This window comes from Equus caballus, chromosome 10, assembly GCF_041296265.1.
Source record: "Equus caballus isolate H_3958 breed thoroughbred chromosome 10, TB-T2T, whole genome shotgun sequence".
In the NCBI taxonomy this organism is placed as follows: domain Eukaryota; kingdom Metazoa; phylum Chordata; class Mammalia; order Perissodactyla; family Equidae; genus Equus; species Equus caballus.
Window position 1 is genome coordinate 24,573,432 of NC_091693.1, and position 18,027 is coordinate 24,591,458.

Below are 18,027 nucleotides of genomic sequence, written 5' to 3' on the forward strand. Positions count from 1 at the left end.
AGTCAGAGAGAAGTGCTTGGGATAAAAAAAAACCACAGACCCAGGACAGGAGGGAGGTGATAGTTCCCTCTGTAATTCAGTTAACAGTATTGTAAACATCTCCCCAAGCCTCCTTCTCCTCTTAGGGTCATCCATCCTGTTAAAGCCCCATTGGCTCCTCCAGTCAAGTAAGACATAGAAGAGCCCTCAATTCTTCACTCTCTCCCACCTCACACACTATGAGTAAATTCAGCAGTTCTGCCCCTGAGCCCTTCTTTCCATGACCCTGGTCCATCACGGCAGTCAAGTTCAGTTAAAGACTCAAGACGCCTTGTTAGTGCCACATCATCAGCCTCCTTCCTGCCCTCTGCCTCTGGCCCTCACTCCCTGATGATGTGTTTTACTCTCATGGCCTCAAGCTTATCTGTCACTGACCCTCCCCTGCACAAAACCCTTCCACAGGTCTCCTCATTCCTTCAAGAAAATTCCAACTATCTCCACCTGACAATTCTTGAGGTTGATGATCCAACTGGGCTAAACTCTCCAGCCCCAGCAAAGCCAGCTCCTCCCTACAAACCAAACTCATCCCAGTTGACCACCTCCCCTCACCAGACACTCACACAACCTGAGTAATTACCACATTTGTGCCTTCTCATGGGCAGCTCCCTGAGCCAATTTGAACACAGAGACTCCTTTCCAAACCTCCTAGACCATGATAATGATGAAAACTTCTTCCTGCCTCATCCCACTCAACTATGAATGTATTTTTCTTGTAGGGTTTGAGTAAGGGTTACATGAGAAATCCTTGTAACACTCTTAGAATACTGATTGACACATCACTAGATTAATGATAAAGTTTTATCACTGTTTAGGATCATTACAGTCCTCCTACAGAACAATCCCTACAGAATGATGCTCTTCTGAAAACAGCAAGCAGTTCATATGTTCCTTTACTGAAAATTTTCCTGGTACCTGAAAGAAAAAATCCAAGAATACTTTCGGGGTACAGAAGATCTGTGTGACCCGGATGCAGTGTTACCTGATTACTCAGTTCTTAGACTAGTTGTCCCTCTTCCTGGTCAAGCATGTCAATCCCTCATCTCACTTGCGCTAACTCTCTCTTGCCTTCATCTCTCCTTCTCCAGAAGCTCCCCACACTCCCATCACTAAGATTGCTAGACATCCACCTATTGCTGAGTCTCTGCTTTCAGTTTTTCTTTTTCTCTACAACTTACCAAAACGATAGCCAAATTATCCATTGTCTAAATATCTGTATTGCCTCTTGTCACTAACCATAGCTCCATGAGTCCACGGAAGGAATTAGTGAGCTTCACCCACATATCTCATGCATAAACATGGCAACTACTCAGTAAACACTCATTGATGCCTGGATGGTGAAGTGAAGGAAGAAATTTTGCATGTTTGGAGTCTCAGGAAAGAGAAGTGATTTACCTCAGGTCACAGAGCTTCTATAAAAGGCAGAGTGAGAAGTTGAACTGAAATTGGCTGGCTCCTAGATCCTGCCTTGCACCCTCTTACCCTCATGTTCTAGGATAAGTGTCACTCTCTGGATTTGGTTTGGCACAAAGTGGAGACAGAGTGTGTGGGGTCTAGTGAAATTAAGACGGTCTGGATGGCCCAGAGACTCTGCTGTGTCTTTGGCTCCATCTTTCAGGGAGACCAGATCAAGTTCCTGGGAGGGGCTGTTCCTCTTCCCAGGAAGCCACCGATGAGGAAACCATGACATGTCACATGCAGCCTAGACCTTTTCACTCCCTGTGCATCTGTCTGCCTGCAGGCTCTGTGCTCTTTATAAGTCATATGCAACAGTGGTGACCACTGAAGCCAGTACGGAGATCCCCAGCAGTCATTGCCCTTCTCTGCCTCTGTGAGTTTTTTGGAAAAGCAGGGGATGAGGTCTCCTCCTCTCCCAGATCCTGATTACTGTCACCCCAGGACTCAGAAGGATCAGTTGTGGCAGAAATTCTTTGGGCAGGAGAGATGTGCTCAGCCTGAGATCTGACCCCAGCACTAAGGACCCCAGACCAGGCTTGAAGTTTCTATGTGTAGGTGAGTGGATGTACTCACAGGATGTACTCTCACAGGAAACTCACTTCCAGGGCTGTGGTGCGGCCCATGGGACCGGGTACAGGCAGTGAGTCCCCAACCTCACCTCCTGCTTTAGACCAATGAAGCCCCTGGGCTTCTGATAGGAGGACAGAGGGTCTGATTTGTTGGTGACCAGTCTGTGAAGGGCCTTTGAGTAACTGCTGGGGAGCTGAGGTTGTGAAGGGCTCCCCTGACACTTCAGGTCTGATTCCTTTCCAGGAGTTCCCCCCACAATCCTCCATCTGGGTTGATCCAGGTCCTATGGTCTCCATGGGGAGCCCTGTGAGCATCTGGAATGGGAGATCTCTGCAGGCCAATGTCTACCATCCTATATAAAGACAGGGCCTCTGAACACTGGGACACAGAGGCCCCACAGGACTCCAGCAAAAGGACTGATTTCTTCATTGAATCTATGAACTCCCATGCTGCAGGGCTATTTCGATGTGCATAGCATATCAGCAGGAATGGCCGGTGAAAGCAGAATGACCCTCTGCCCCTGGTGGTGACAGATAAGGGGAAAGCCGGGTCCCCTGCCACTGTGGGCTCCTCCTCACAGGCAGAAGGGAATGTACTGTGGTCTCAAGGGATGTCAGCCCTCGCAGACCACACCTGGGATATGTGGGCTGATGATCCTCCTTTAACAAGATCCTTCCTTCTTTCTCAGGATTGTAGGGCACACTCTCCCACTCAGCCCAGCCAGGTCCTGTGGTGGCATCAAGGGGGAAAGCACGTGGTCAGTATGTGAGGAAATGCATGAAAGAGAAGACCCTCAGCTGAGGTGAGGAGCAAAGAGAATCTTTGTCCATGGTGCTGATTTCTAGAGGTCAATGAGAGTCACCATGGAACCTTTGGTAGAGTAAAGATAATCTTTCAATTTCAGGTAAAGGAGGTTGGAGGATTCACTGGAAGTCATAAGCTGAAGTTGAGTTGGCTCAGGCACTCTTGGTTGAGACATTGACAAAATTCTATCCATATCTGAAACTTTATTTTATCATCTCTCCAAAGTAGAATCTATCCTGGATTTCAAAAGGCTGAATTAGTGCTGAATTTTTCTGCCAGTGAATTTCTGTGGAAGAATGTGCATAAATCCTTTTCTGGGGACTTATATCCACTATGAACATGTCCTGTCTCCACTAGGGACCACAGTCACTATGCAGAGGAAAGAAGAAAGAAGGATTTATTCCCAATTTCCATGAGCACCAGGTTGTCAGCCAGATCAGGTCATCCTCCAAAACATCTCTCATAAGAACTCAAGTTTAGTATTCCCTTCCTCTCTCCCAGTGTTACCTGGTATTACTAGGTATTGCTTAGGTCAAATTATCAAAGCCTATTTTATATTTATGTGTCCATGTATCCATCTAAATATTTTCTATCATTTATCTTTTTTGCTTCTTTCTTGTCAACCTTCCTACCTAGCCTATAATCTGGAAGAATAATTAGAAGTTATGTTAAGGATCTCGTGGAGTGCATGGATGAGACACTAATGCTCCAGTTTCCAAACGCCATCACACTTCACAGATGGAGATCCACAAGGAGTTATCTTGCTCAGAGAAGGCCTCCTGGTGAGAACTGCAGAAGCCCACCCAAACCTCTGCACTAAGAGACCACCAAACCCTAGCATGACGTTTAGCAGCTTAAGGCTGTGTCCCTCAGAAGACCCCAGCCCCCCATCAAAATGTCTCCCTGAAGAGAAGATCCAAGATGGCAGCATGAGTAGTCTTCTTTGTCTCTCCCCCTTCGAGTCTACAACTAATTGGACATTCATTGCTTAACAAAGGATATCCATATAGCATCTCAGGACGCCTGAGAGACCCAAGCTGCTATACATTGGAAGGTGGATGGACTTCCCTCTGGGAGGAGGTGGAGATAGGTGAAAACTCTCCGACCCCGACCCCCAAACAGCCTAGTACCTGCAGGCGGCTTTCTTCCAGCGACGCCCCCAGAACATCACCACACACCAAGGGCAGGAGGGAGCGCACACCTGAGGAGTGACAGTGGAAACAGGTGACCAGTGCCCTACCTAAGCCCCCTGCAATTACACCTAAGCCCAGAGGGAAGCTCCAGAGTTACACACCGGAGGCAGCGGGGAAAACCCCTACCTGCCATTAGTGGAGAGGCCCCGTCCAGCATCCACAACGCCGGGAGGCTCCTGGAGAGAATCCCAAATGGGGCAGCAGCCCACCAGCTGCTGCCGCTGGCCCCACTGATCGGGCTTTCACCTCGGCAGAGCTCGGGGCTACCAGAGATCTCCTGGGAGAGGACTGGGGCTGGGTGGAGCTCCAGCGGCAGGCTCCGTGGCCCAGGGGGAAACTCTGGAGTTCCATCCAGGCAGCAGGCAAAGTCTCTACCTGCCATTAGCAGAGAGGCCCCACCCAGCATCCACAACCCCAGGAGGGTCCCGAAGAGGAGAATCCCAGGTAGAGCAGCAGCCGGCCAGCTGCCACTGAACTCAAGGTCTCCGGCTATCCCCCAGACAGGGCAAGGAGCTCCCCAAGGTCCTAGGGGAGAGGACTGGGGCTGGGTGGAGTTCCAGTGACCTGGCTCCGTGGCCCAGGGGGAAACTCTACAGTCTCACAGCAGCCTCAGCGATAGCCTCTGCACAGCACTAGTAGAGAGCACCCACCCAGCAACCACAAGGCTGGAAGACCCTGGGACAAAAGAAGCATAGCTAGGTGAGCTAACCACAGACTGCAGAAGATGCCCATAGCTCTGCTGTGACCCATAGTGGACAAGTGAGATTCTGTGGGCGCTGACAGTGACAGAGCTGGAAATATAAGTGATCCTGCCCCTGGCCGCTGGGAAAGTCCATAACACAGCTGCAGACCCTAAGGAGGGAGCACGTCTAGGTGGTCTGCAACAGTAGGCACCAGCAGCCTGAAGCCGCCTTGTGACAGCCCCCACAGCTGAAGAGGGAACCCACCGGACCACTGTGACTATGAGGAGGGGCCCAGGCCCAGTTAGCAACAGCTGATAGGGTTCCTGATTGGTGCAGTATAAACAGTTGTCCCCCTACCACACCAGTAGAAACAAGTGGAAGCAGTAACTAAACTCTATCTCTATGCGGAGGCACAAATCTACACCACCAAGCAATATGAAAAAATATACAGAAGGAACAGAAGGAAAATGACAAATACACAGAAAACAATCCCAAAGACAATGAAATATACAACCTAAATGATGATGACTTCAAAACAGCCATCACTAAAAAACTCAATGAGTTAAAAGAGAATTCAGATAGACAACTCAACGAGTTCAGGAGCTATGTCACAAAAGAGTTCGATACTATAAAGAAGAACCAAACAGAAATACTGGAAATGAAGAACACAATAGAGGAGATTAAGAAGAATCTAGATGCACTGAACAGTAGGGCTGATAATATGGAGGAAAGAATTAGCAATTTGGAAGATAGGAATATAGAAATGCTGCAGGCAGAGGAGGAGAGAGAACTAAGACTAAAAAGAAATGAAGAAACTCTCCGAGAATTATCTGACATAGTTAGGAGATGCAATATAAGGATTATAGGTATATCAGAGGGAGAAGGGAGGGAGAAGGGGGCAGAAAGCCTATTCAAAGAAATAATGGCTGAGAACTTCCCAAACCTGGGGAGAGAGATGGATCTTCAGGTGACAGAAGCCAATAGATCTCCAAACTTTATGAATGCAAGGAGACCAACCCTGAGGCATATAGTAGTGAAACTAGCAAAAGTCAACAACAAAGAGAAAATACTAAGGGCAGCCAGGCAGTAGAAATTAACCTACAAAGGAACCCCCATCAGGCTATCAGCAGATTTCTCAGCAGAAACTTTACAGGCTAGAAGAGAGTGGAATGATATATTCAAAAATCTGAAGAACAAAAACCTGCAGCCAAGAATTCTCTACCCAGCGAAAATATCCTTCCAATACGATGGAGAAATAAAAACTTTTCCAGATAAACAAAAATTCAGGGAATTCATTGCCAGAAAACCTCCTCTTCGAGAAATGCTCAGGAAAACCCTCATTCCTGAAAAATCAAAAAAAGGAAAGGGGCTACAAAACCAAGAGCAAAGGAGATAAGTAGAAGGACAACCACAGAGAGTAGCAGCTCTCCATCAGAACAGATTAAACCATGGGATGAGAAACAAAGGAAATTGAAGAGAACCGGAAAACAAGAAATAAAATGGCAGCGGTAGGCCCCCACATTTCAATAATCACTCTAAATGTAAATGGATTGAACTCTCCAGTCAAAAGACACAGAGTGGCAGGATGGATCAAAGAACAAGACCCAACAATATGCTACCTCCAGGAAACACACCTCAGCCCCAAAGACAAACACAGACTCAGAGTGAAGGGATGGAAGACAATACTCCAAGCTAATAATGAACAAAAGAAAGCAGGTGTTGCTATACTACTATCAGACAAAGTAGACTTTAAAGCAAAACAGATAAAGAAAGACAAAGAGGGTCAGTATATAATGATAAAAGGGACTCTCCACCAAGAAGACATAGCACTTATAAATATATACGCACCCAACACAGGAGCACCAAAATTTGTAAAGCAACTCTTAACAGAACTAAAAGAAGACATCAACAACAATACAGTAATAGTAGGGGACCTCAACACCCCATTAACACCAATGGATAGAACATCCAGACAAAATCAACAAGGAAATTATAGAATTAAATGAGAAAGACCAGATGGACTTAATAGATATATATAGAACACTTCATCCAAAAACAGCAGGTTACACATTCTTCTCAAGTGCGCATGGAACATTCTCAAGGATAGACCATATTTTGGGAAACAAAGCAAGCATCAATAAATATAAGAGAGTTGAAATAATATCAAGCATCTTTTCTGATCACAATGCTATGAAACTAGAAATCAACTATAAGAATAAAGCAGAGAAAGGTGCAAAAATGTGGAGACTAAACAACACGCTACTGAAAAACAATGGATTATTGAAGAAATTAAAGAAGAAATCAAATATTATCTGGAGACAAATGAAAATGAGAACATGTCATACCAAATCATTTGAGATGCAGCAAAGGCAATCCTAAGAGGGAAATTCATTGCAATACAGGCTCAGCTCACTAAACAAGAAAAAGCTCACCTAAGCAATCTCAAATGACACCTAATAGAATTAGAAAAAGAAGAACAAACAAAGCCCAGAGTCAGTAGAAGGAGGGAAATAATAAAAATAAGAGCAGAAATAAACGATATTGAAACAAAAAAGACCATAGAAAGGATCAATGAAACAAAGAGTTGGTTCTTTGAAAAAATTAACAAAATCGACAAACCCTTAGCCAGACTCACCAAAAAAAAGAAGAGAGAAATCTCAAATAAATAAAATTAGGAATGAGAGAGGAGAAATCACAACAGATATCAAAGAAATACAAGGGATCATAAGAGAATACTATGAAAAACTATATGCCAACAAATTGAACAGCCTAGAAGAAACGGACAAATTCCTAGACTCTTACAACCTCCCCAAACTGAACCAGGAAGAAATGGAGAATCCGAATAGGCCAATCACAAGTAAAGAAATAGAAACAGTAATCAAAAACCTCCCCAAAAATAAGAGTCCAGGACCAGAAGGCTTCTCTGGAGAATTCTACCAAACATTCAAAGAAGATTTAATACCTATCCTTCTCAAACTATTCCAGAAAATTGAGGAAGATGGAGTACTCCCTAACACATTCTATGAAGCCAACATCACTCTGATCCCCAAACCCGACAAGGACAACACAAAGAAGGAGAACTACAGGCCGATATCACTGATGAACATAGATGCAAAAATCCTCAACAAAATTCTGGCAAACCGAATACAGCAATACATCAAAAAGATTATACACCATGACCAAGTGGGATTTATACCAGGGACACAGGGATGGTTCAACATCCGCAAGTCAATCAACGTGATACACTACATTAACAAAATGAGAAACAAAAACCACATGATCATCTCAATAGATGCAGAGAAAGCATTCGACAAGATCCAACACCCATTTATGATAAAAACTCTCAATAAAATAGGTATAGAAGGAAAGTACCTCAACATAATAAAGGCCATATATGACAAACCTACAGCCAACATCATACTCAACGGACAAAAACTGAAAGCCATCCCTCTGAGGACAGGAATAAGACAAGGGTGCCCACTTTCACCACTCCTATTCAACATAGTACTGGAGGTTTTGGCCAGAGCAATTCGGCAGGAAAAAGAAATAAAAGGAATCCAAATAGGCAATGAAGAAGCAAAACTCTCGCTGTTTGCAGACAACATGATCTTATATATAGAAAACCCCAAAGAATCCTTAGGAAAACTATTAGAAACAATCAACAGCTACAGCAAAGTTGCAGGGTATAAAATCAACATACATAAATCAGTAGCATTTCTATACACTAACAATGAACTAACAGAAAAAGAACTCAAGAACTCAATCCCATTCACAATCGCAATGAAAAGAATAAAATATCTTGGGATAAATTTAACCAAGGAAGAGAAAGATTTGTGCATTGAAAACTACAAGACTTTCTTGAAAGAAATTGACGACGACATAAAGAGATGGAAAGACATTCCATGCACATGGATTGGAAGAATAAACATAGTTAAAATGTCCATACTACCTAAAGCAATCTACAGATTCAACGCTATCCCAATCAGAATCCCAAGGACATTCTTTACAGAAATTAAACAAAGAATACTAAAATTCGTATGGGGCAACAAAAGACCGCGAATTGCTAAAGTAATCCTGAGTAAGAAAAACAAAGCCGGAGGCATCACAATCCCCAATTTCAAAACATACTACAAAGCTACAGTGATCAAAACAGCATGGTACTGGGGGGCTGGCCCCATGGCCGAGTGGTTAAGTTCGCGCACTCCGCTGCAGGCGGCCCGGTGTTTCGTTGGTTCGAATCCTGGGCGCGGACATGGCACTGCTCATCAAACCACGCTGAGGCAGCGTCCCACATGACACAACTAGAAGGACACACAACAAAGAATATACAACTATGTACTGGGGGGCTTTGGGGAGAAAAAGGAAAAAATAAAATCTTTAAAAAAAAAAAAAACAGCATGGTACTGGTACAAAAACAGGTGCACAGATCAATGGAACAGAATTGAAAGCCCAGAGATAAAACCACACATCTATGGACAGATAATCTTTGACGAAGGAGCTGAAGGCCTACAATGGAGAAGAGAAAGTCTCTTCAACAAATGGTGGTGGGAAAACTGGACAGCCACATGTAAAAGAATGAAAATTGACCATTCTTTTTCACCATTCACAAAAATAAACTCAAAATGGATCAAAGACCTAAAGATTAGGCCTGAAACAATAAGTCTTCTAGAAGCGAATATTGGCAGTACACTCTTTGACATCAGTTTCAAAAGAATCTTTTTGGACACTATAACTCCTCAGATGAGGGAAACAATAGAAAGAATAAACAAATGGGACTTCATCAGACTAAAGAGTTTCTTCAAGGCAAGGGAAAACAGGATTGAACCAAAAAGCAGCCCACTAATTGGGAAAAAATATTTACAAGCTACTTATCTGACAAAGGATTAATCTCCATAATATACAAAGAACTCACACAGCTTAACAACAAAAAAACAAACAACACGATCAAAAAATGGGCAGAGGACCTGAACAGACATTTCTCCAAAGAAGATATACGGATGGCCAATAGACACATGAAAAGTTGTTCATCATCACTAATCATCAGGGAAATGCAAATCAAAACTACACTAAGATATCACCTTACACCCATTAGATTGGCAAAAATCTCCAAAACCAAGAGTGACAAATGTTGGAGAGGTTGTGGAGAAAAAGGAACCCTCATACACTGTTGGTGGGAATGCAAACCACTATGGAAAACAGTATAGAGATTTTTCAAAAAGTTAAAAATAGAAATACCCTATGACCCAGCCATCCCACTACTGGGTATCTATCCTAAGAACCTGAAATCAGCAATCCCAAGAGTCCTATTCACCCTTATGTTCATCGCAGCATTATTTACAATAGCCAAGACGTGGAACCAACCTAAATGCCCAGAAACTGATGACTGGATAAAGAAGATATGGTATATATACACAATGGAATACCACTCAGCCATAAAAAAGGACCAAATTGTTCCATTTGCATCAACATGGATGGACCTTGAGGGTATTATGTTAAGCGAAATAAGCCAGACAGAGAAAGACGAACTCTATATGACTCCACTCATAGGTGGAAGTTAACATATAGACAAGGAGAACTGATCGGTGGTTACCAGGGAAAAGGGGGGGTGGGGGGAGGGCACAAAGGGTGAAGTGGTGTACCCACAACATGACTAACAATAATATACAACTGAAATCTCACAAGGTTGTAATCTATCATAATCTTAATTTAAAAAAAAGAAGTTATGTTAAGTGTGGTTATCCTTGATTCAAGAAAAATTGTCTGATGTGTTTAGATATTCCATCATTTATTTTCTAAAAGAATATGCTGGTGGATAAAAGTAAAGAAAATGATGTGAAATATGTAATCCTGAGCTAGAGAGACAAAGAGCTGGCTAAAATGGAGGCATTCCTGATTCTCACTTCAAAATGAAGCCCCTAATGTTCGTCTTTGTATCCTAATTAGACGGAAGATGAGACAGTGGGGATGCTCCCTTCAAAAGATTGAGATTGACGTTAGCCAGTTTTTGAGTTTCATTGTAGACCAGAAAAGAAGTAACCTAAGCTTGCCTAAGTCTCCTCACGCAGACTCTCTATTTTTGGCTCTCAAGAGTAGCAGATACTCGCAGACCATCACAAAACAAGTCAGACTCCAAAAGGGATGAGTAAGGATAAACTCTCACTATGGGGCTGGGTACAGAGGGCAGGTGCCATGGATGGATGTACAGGGATTCTGGGGTGATTTCAGTCTACCCTGATGACTATTACCTCTTTGTCCTCAATCTCTAGGTTCAAACAACCAAAATTACACAGTGGAGAATCTCATCGGGATGGGAGTGTCTGCCTTGACCATGCTGGTTCTCAGGGTGCTGCTGTTTCAAACCCAGCACAGTCGGACAAGGACCCAAGTTGCAGCCAGGAGATAAACACAAGAGAAAACAAACCCACTATTAATGAGGTAGAACTTCTGAAATAAATATAACGATACTAAGAGGTTCTGAAAGAAAATCTGGGGCACAAAATTGGGGGAACTGTCTGCTTAGAATACTGAGAATGTAAACATGGTTCAGGTGCAGGAAAATGTCTTGGTTGTTCCTGTAGAGGATTTTCTGTAAGGAAACTGTGGCAATTTCCCCCCATACCACGATTGTTTGTCCTTTTCTCACCCCTGTGACATGAGGCTACCTCCACAAGGCAAGTTTAGGTCCACACCTGTATTCACCTTCATGCTCTTGTCCACTTTCATGTAATACATTTTCCTCTTTTTTTATTTACCACATTACCTGATGTTTGCAATTCTTCAGCTCAGAACACAGAATCTGTTTTAAATAACTGAATAAGCAGGTGAAAATTGGTTCCAGATTAGAACAGATAAATCCACAATAATTCTCTAAAACCCGCTCTGGAACCTTTAAACCCCGCTTTCCTCATCTGAAGATACCTGGTATAGTTTCTCCAGAAATACCAACAGTTTGAATGAGCACACTGGTGTTTCAAGTGAAAATCAGGTGGTGTACTGGTAAACCAGCTCTCTGAAAAAATAATTATTAAAAATGGTGGAATACTACAAAGATATCTTGGACCGTTTTGTTCAAGATGGAAACCACAAGGTCTTGTGGAACACAGACAATGCTCTTCTTGACTTTCTTTTGTTAACTTATAAGCTTATTTGTTGTTATTGGTAAATAACCCAGTTCTGTCCATAACTTACGTTTCTATTCCATACCACTTAGTGAGGTGGGATTGAAGCAGGATAGAGAAAGTCATAGCCTTCACTAGACACTGAATATCTACCAAAGTTGCTCTTTATCTGTTACAGCAAATCTTTCATACGATGGCTTTGAGTTTCCCTCAAAACGTGATCACCCTTTACCTGTTCAGCCTTGCTTGAGTCTAATCAGGCAATGAGCCACTTTCCCAGGTGAGAAAATGGATTTCTGAACACTTTGCCCAATATGACAAGAAATGTAATTAGGAATTAATATGAGTTCATATAAGTTTCTGAGCCCATCATGCCCCATGAATGTGAATTGAGGTGGAGGTCATCAATATGAACTTGGGGGTTATTTCAGAGATACGGTTCACCCGTCTTTGCTTTTTGTTGTTAAAATCATTGTTCTCTGAGGGAAAGATGGTAGGAGCTCTTATTCTGCCATCCTGTTGACGTCTCTCTGTATGTCTGCTTTTTTCATTCTGACAGTCTCCAAGTTTTAATATGATGTAATTTCACGATTGTTTTCTCACAATATTTTAGATATTTAAACAAATAGTTCATGTTTTCACAGTTTACTAATTTCATGAAGTATTGGATGTTTTAATAATAGCTTCTTATTGTTAATTGCTATTTATATTGCAGCATGCTCAAGGATCAGAATGTATACTCTAGAAACTTGAAAACAATCAGAGATGATTTTTTTTCCTAGTAAGAGCTTAACATTTTGGGTACAATATGATCCTTAAATATGCATATTTCCTCCTTATTGCTGTATGCACAACACCATATTATTTATTTACTTATTTTTGTACGTCTATATATCACAAATTATTTCATGCATATTTATATAACATAAATAAGGCAAAGCTTTCTAATATTTGTACAGATTAGATCAACCATTTAAGTGTGTCATTTACTCTTATAAAACATTTTTTTCACCCACTTTATCTTATAAGTGTTTCTTTGAATCTCCAATTATGTATTTACTTATGCTTTATGTATTTCATGAACAGTGATTAGATGAAGGTTGTTTATGAGCGCTATATCTTGAAGGTGAATGTACTATTTTAAAAGATAAAATATTTGAAAAGATAAAATAATTAGTCTTTGGGTGGTGAATGTGATGTAATCTACACAAGAATTGAAATACAATGACGTACACCTGAAATTTATATAATGTTATAAACCAATGTAACCACAAGAAAAAAAGAGAGAGATGAAGGCACAAAAAAAAGTATAAAAAAGATCTTTTCATAGGAAAAAAAGAAGTTAAAATGATAAAATAATTTTTCCTTATAAAACCATTTTTCTCTTACATTCAATTTTGTTGACTATATCTATCAGCTAACTTTATTCAATAATAGTAATACATCTTTTATTGATTTAAAATACTGTTTAATAATTTTGTTTCAGATAAGATTTTATTGTTGCACATATCTGGTTTTTCAGGGGCACATACTTTGATCTAACCCTTGAGTCAGCCAATTAATCTTTTAATATTTGGTAAGAAATGAACAATTTTAAATTATTACCACCATCTTATGTAAGCATGGGTTCATTATGGATTATGATATCCTGCTTTCTGCTGCTTTCATTTCGAATTTCCAGACCATTTTTGGCTGGATCAAGATTCATTTGTTTTATATAATTACATCCAGCCAGTTTGGAGGTTATGCATTGTGTTTCTAATATTAGGTAATTATTCCCATTGTTAATATTAGTATTTACATTTATAATTTTGAGCAGTTTTTTATTCACCCTCTCCTCTAGATGAGAAAAGGACATTACACAATAGCTGAACTCTTAATACTTACATTCTTTCAAAATCTCTCTCTCTCTCACACACACACACACACACACACACACACACACACAAACACTCCAAATATTTTGTTTCAGCTTCTGTAAATAAAAATGTACATATGCATGTAAATACAAATATAGTTTTCCAATGTTTATTTGTCTTGCCATCTTTTCCTCACTTTTGCATCTCCTATTCTTTTGGCTTACTTACATACTTTAGGTTTGCTTCAGTGCCCAGGTAAACAGTAAAATATCTAAAACTTTGTATATGTTGAAATGCTTTATTTTCAGTCTTTATTTTTATGAAGATATTTGAAAACATTATCTTATTTCAAATAAAGTATAAGAACTAATTACTAGGAGGGGAAAATGCATCTGATGGTTAAGGATCTACCCCAAAACCCCCATCTCTCACAAAGATGAAGACTGACATGGCGGGTTTAACATGAGAGACATGAGTCCAAACAGACCAAATATGCCCCAGGTCTCCTTGCACTTACGAATTTCTCCCCTGCTGATCCTTTCACCTTTGCCCCTTAATAGTAATTTGGGTGAGCATAGAATTTTTCTATACACACAGTTAATTCCATGAATTTACTTTTCCCATATACTTTGCCATGTTTTGAAATGTCTTTTCTCCAACAATTTCCCTCATTTTGCCATGAAATGTCAAAATACAGATTTCATTGATATATCCACGCACCCCAGCACTTAGATGTTCCTTCTACATCTCTGTACAATGCCCACCATTTACCTCTAGGACTGCCGCAGACATCATTCTCACTGATTTCCCCCAGAAACTCACAACATACATTGTCCTTCTCTTTCTATTCTCCATGCATCTTAATTTTATAATTCCAGTCTCTGTGCATTGCACCCTACGAATTTCCCTCAATATTGTATTTCACTTTCATAATTGGATCTTCAGCTGTACCATCTACTTGACGAAAAGAATATTTTGAGTGTGTTAAATGAAAGTATTATTTTTTTGCCTTTATTTGCCAAATTCATTTCTAAAATATTCTTCTATAGTATAACCTCTGTTTTTCTTTCAAAAATTCCTTTTCCTTCCTTGTTTTTTCAGATATTTAGATATCTGGTTAAAGAGAGAAATTCATTCACCTGGAGCAGACAGAACACACTGGAGCCTGGGGACAAGGCTGAGTTCTCCAACCCACGCTTGACAGAGAATTATGTAGAGAGCTATCACTGTTACTATCTTAGCCACACTGTCTGGAAAGAGCACAGTGACACCTGGAGCTGGTGGTGACAGGTGAGAGGACACTCAGGGGTCCCAGTCTCAGGCTTTACCCTCAGGAAGGGGGTCTGCTCTCAGTTGTGCCTCCCCACTCGCAGCCCAGCCCTGGGGGATATGTGGGAGCTGTGAGCCCCACTTAACACGCTGGCTCCTGCTGTCCTAGGATTGTACAGCAAACCCTCTCTCTCAGCCCTGCCGACACCTGTGGTGACCTCAGGTGGGAACCCTCACAGCTGGGATTTGACAGGTTCATTCTAAGGAAGGAGAACACAAGTACTCCTGGGCCCTAGATTCACAGCAACACCCCAATAGACATTTCCAGGCTTGTTGTCTATGCACCCTGTGGCCTCCAGTCACAGGTGGATCTTCAGATGCTGTGGTTGTTACAGGAACAAACACCAGGTGTGGTCACATCCCAGTAACCCAGTGAAATACCTGGTGCCAGGTGAGAAATTTCCATCCTGCCCCACTCATATTTTGTGGCACCAGACAGCTTACTGGGGTCTTTGCTCCCAGGGGAGCCCCAGATGAGAGTGTAGATTGAGGGGAGCATGGGCTCCTGAGCCAGAGACACAGAGGGTGAGAGAGAGTGATACCTGGGGGGCAGGACTAGAGAAGGGGGTTTATGGGAAGAATCAACCCCTGCAATCCACAGGTGGCCTTTCTCCCACATGAGTCTGGGAAGCCCTCCATCCTGACCCAGCAGGGCTCTGTCATGGCCTCTGGACAGAGCCTGACCCTCCAGTGTCTCTCTGATGTTGGCTATGGCAGATTCGCTCTGTAGAACAAGGGGGCACATGACCTCCCCCAGAGTCTTGGTCCTCAGACTCAGGCTGGACTCTCTCAGGCCAATGTCCCCCTTCTCCCTGTGAAGAGGTACCACTGGGGCCTGTACAGATGCTATGATGGACACAACCACTCTCCCGAGTAGTCAGCCCCCAGCGATCCCTTGGACATCCTGGTGGCAGATGAGGAGCCAGTGGATTCACCCAGAATCTGTACAGGCTCTGTTGGGGAAGCTCCAGGTAGTGCTGCCAGGAAGATAGACATGGGATCTCCAGGGAGGGAGAGATATTAAGAGAGACAGAAGATAGGTGGAAAGAGGGAGAGACTCAGAGAAAACAAGACAGACAGAGATGAGGGTCCTCAGAGAGAGATCTGGGGACTCTCAGTTTAGAACAAGGTGGGCAGGCAGCCCCTCACCCACCCTTCCTCTCTCTAGGGCTGCTCCCTGGCACACCCTCCCTCTCAGTGCAGCCGCATCCCACAGTGGCCTCAGGAGAGAATGTGACCCTGCTGTGTCAGACATGGAGCTCAAGGGATGCTTTCCTTCTGTCCAAGGAGGGGACAGCTGATCCCCTACTGTGTCTTCTATCAAAGTACAGAGCTCAGCAGAACCAGGTCCAATTCCCCACGAGTCCTGTGACCTCAGCCTGCGGGGTTACCTACAGGTGTTGCAGCTCATACAGCACCAGCCCCTACCTGTTATCACACCCCAGGGACACCCTGGAGCTCATGGTCTCAGGTGAGCAGCCCTGACCTTGTCCTTTCTCAGCTCAATCGGCTCAGGGCTCTATCCTCAAGAAATCTGAGACAGTAATAAATGAGGGGCACAGGGTGAGACCCCACAGAGGAGAGTCCAGCTCATGAGAGGGTGGAAAGAGACAGGGTCCTCTCACCCCTGGAGCACCATATCCCTGAAGTCTCAGCAGAGATAAAGAATACGGAGGGTAGAGTAAGACATGAGTGAACCCAGGAGGAATGTGACTGGACTGAGGGTAGAAGACAGGCCCCACCACTCACCTCCTGATGTCCCCATCTCAGAATCTGAACCTCTGGTGTCCCAGGTCCCCCTGGACACTCTCCAATAAAGAGAAGCATCCTTGCCTGTGGGTACCACCCTGCACAGCCCTCACGTGCTCACCTGGAGGTCTCCAGCCACTCAGTGCACACCTGAGACTGAGGGATGGCGCACAGCTCACCAGGATCACTTAGGAGATTACTGCACAGCACGTCTGTGTGCAGCTCATGTCTACTCTGCACTTTCTGTGCACACTTCTCTATCATTGCTCTTTTTTTGATAACTATTTAAGCAATGGTTTAATGTATAAACTTACAAATTTAATTTATATAATACAGATTTCTGATTCAAAAATAAGTAATTCTACTATTAGGATTAGGTTAAATTCTTACCTTCATTATGGAGAATAACTTTTTGTTAATATCAAGGCTTCTTATTACACAAAATTTCAAATGAGGTTTATTGTCAAACTTCAGAAGCATTTTCAATTTTACTTACAGAAATTGTGTCAATTCATAGCCCATTTTAAGAATTGCTCCACTGCTTTACTAATTTATGAGCAAGATGTTTGATTCCCTTATATTTTCTAAATATGAGTTAAGAATATGAGAAAGCTCTTGGTTCAAGCATATTAATTTTATGTCCTGTTCACTTACTATAGATTCTCTCCCTTTGAGTTGTTTTCAACTGATCTCTTCTGATATATGAATAAAAAATTTAATAGCCACAAGCAAAAGGAAATTTCACTTCTTTATTCTAAATTGCATACCTATTTCCTCACTCCAAATACCATATGATAACGATGACAGAGTAGAATGTTCCTGAACTTCACCTCAGGAAAACCGCTTAACTCATACACAACATTATTTAAAGGCAAACCCATTAAAAATCTGTATTTTATCTATAGCACTATGCACCTGTCCTTTTCAATTTGTTTTCTTGTTTCATTAGGGTTTTATTAGAAATGCTTTCTTTTCTTGACAGCTGTACATCTCCTGCACAATTATCTCTTCTCTTTGATTTATAACATTACGAAGGCTTCTTGGTTTCCAACATTTGGATATTAACCCAACTGAATAATGTTTATCATTCATTCACATTTTCTGAATTTTGTAAGTTAATATTTATTTAGAATTTTTGCATGGATGTTTACAATTAGGATTGGTCTCTAATGTGTTTCTTTCCTTTTTTTCTTCCCTTCTCTTTTTCTACCATCTTGGTTTTCATACC

The 18,027-nt window shown here is 42.2% G+C and overlaps 1 pseudogene; it reads left to right on the plus strand.

Annotated features, from left to right (window-relative positions):
- The first annotated feature begins 9,255 nt into the window (after positions 1–9,255).
- LOC100054826 (leukocyte immunoglobulin-like receptor subfamily A member 6) lies at positions 9,256–16,535 on the plus strand (annotated as a pseudogene).
- Positions 16,536–18,027: the final 1,492 nt, after the last annotated feature.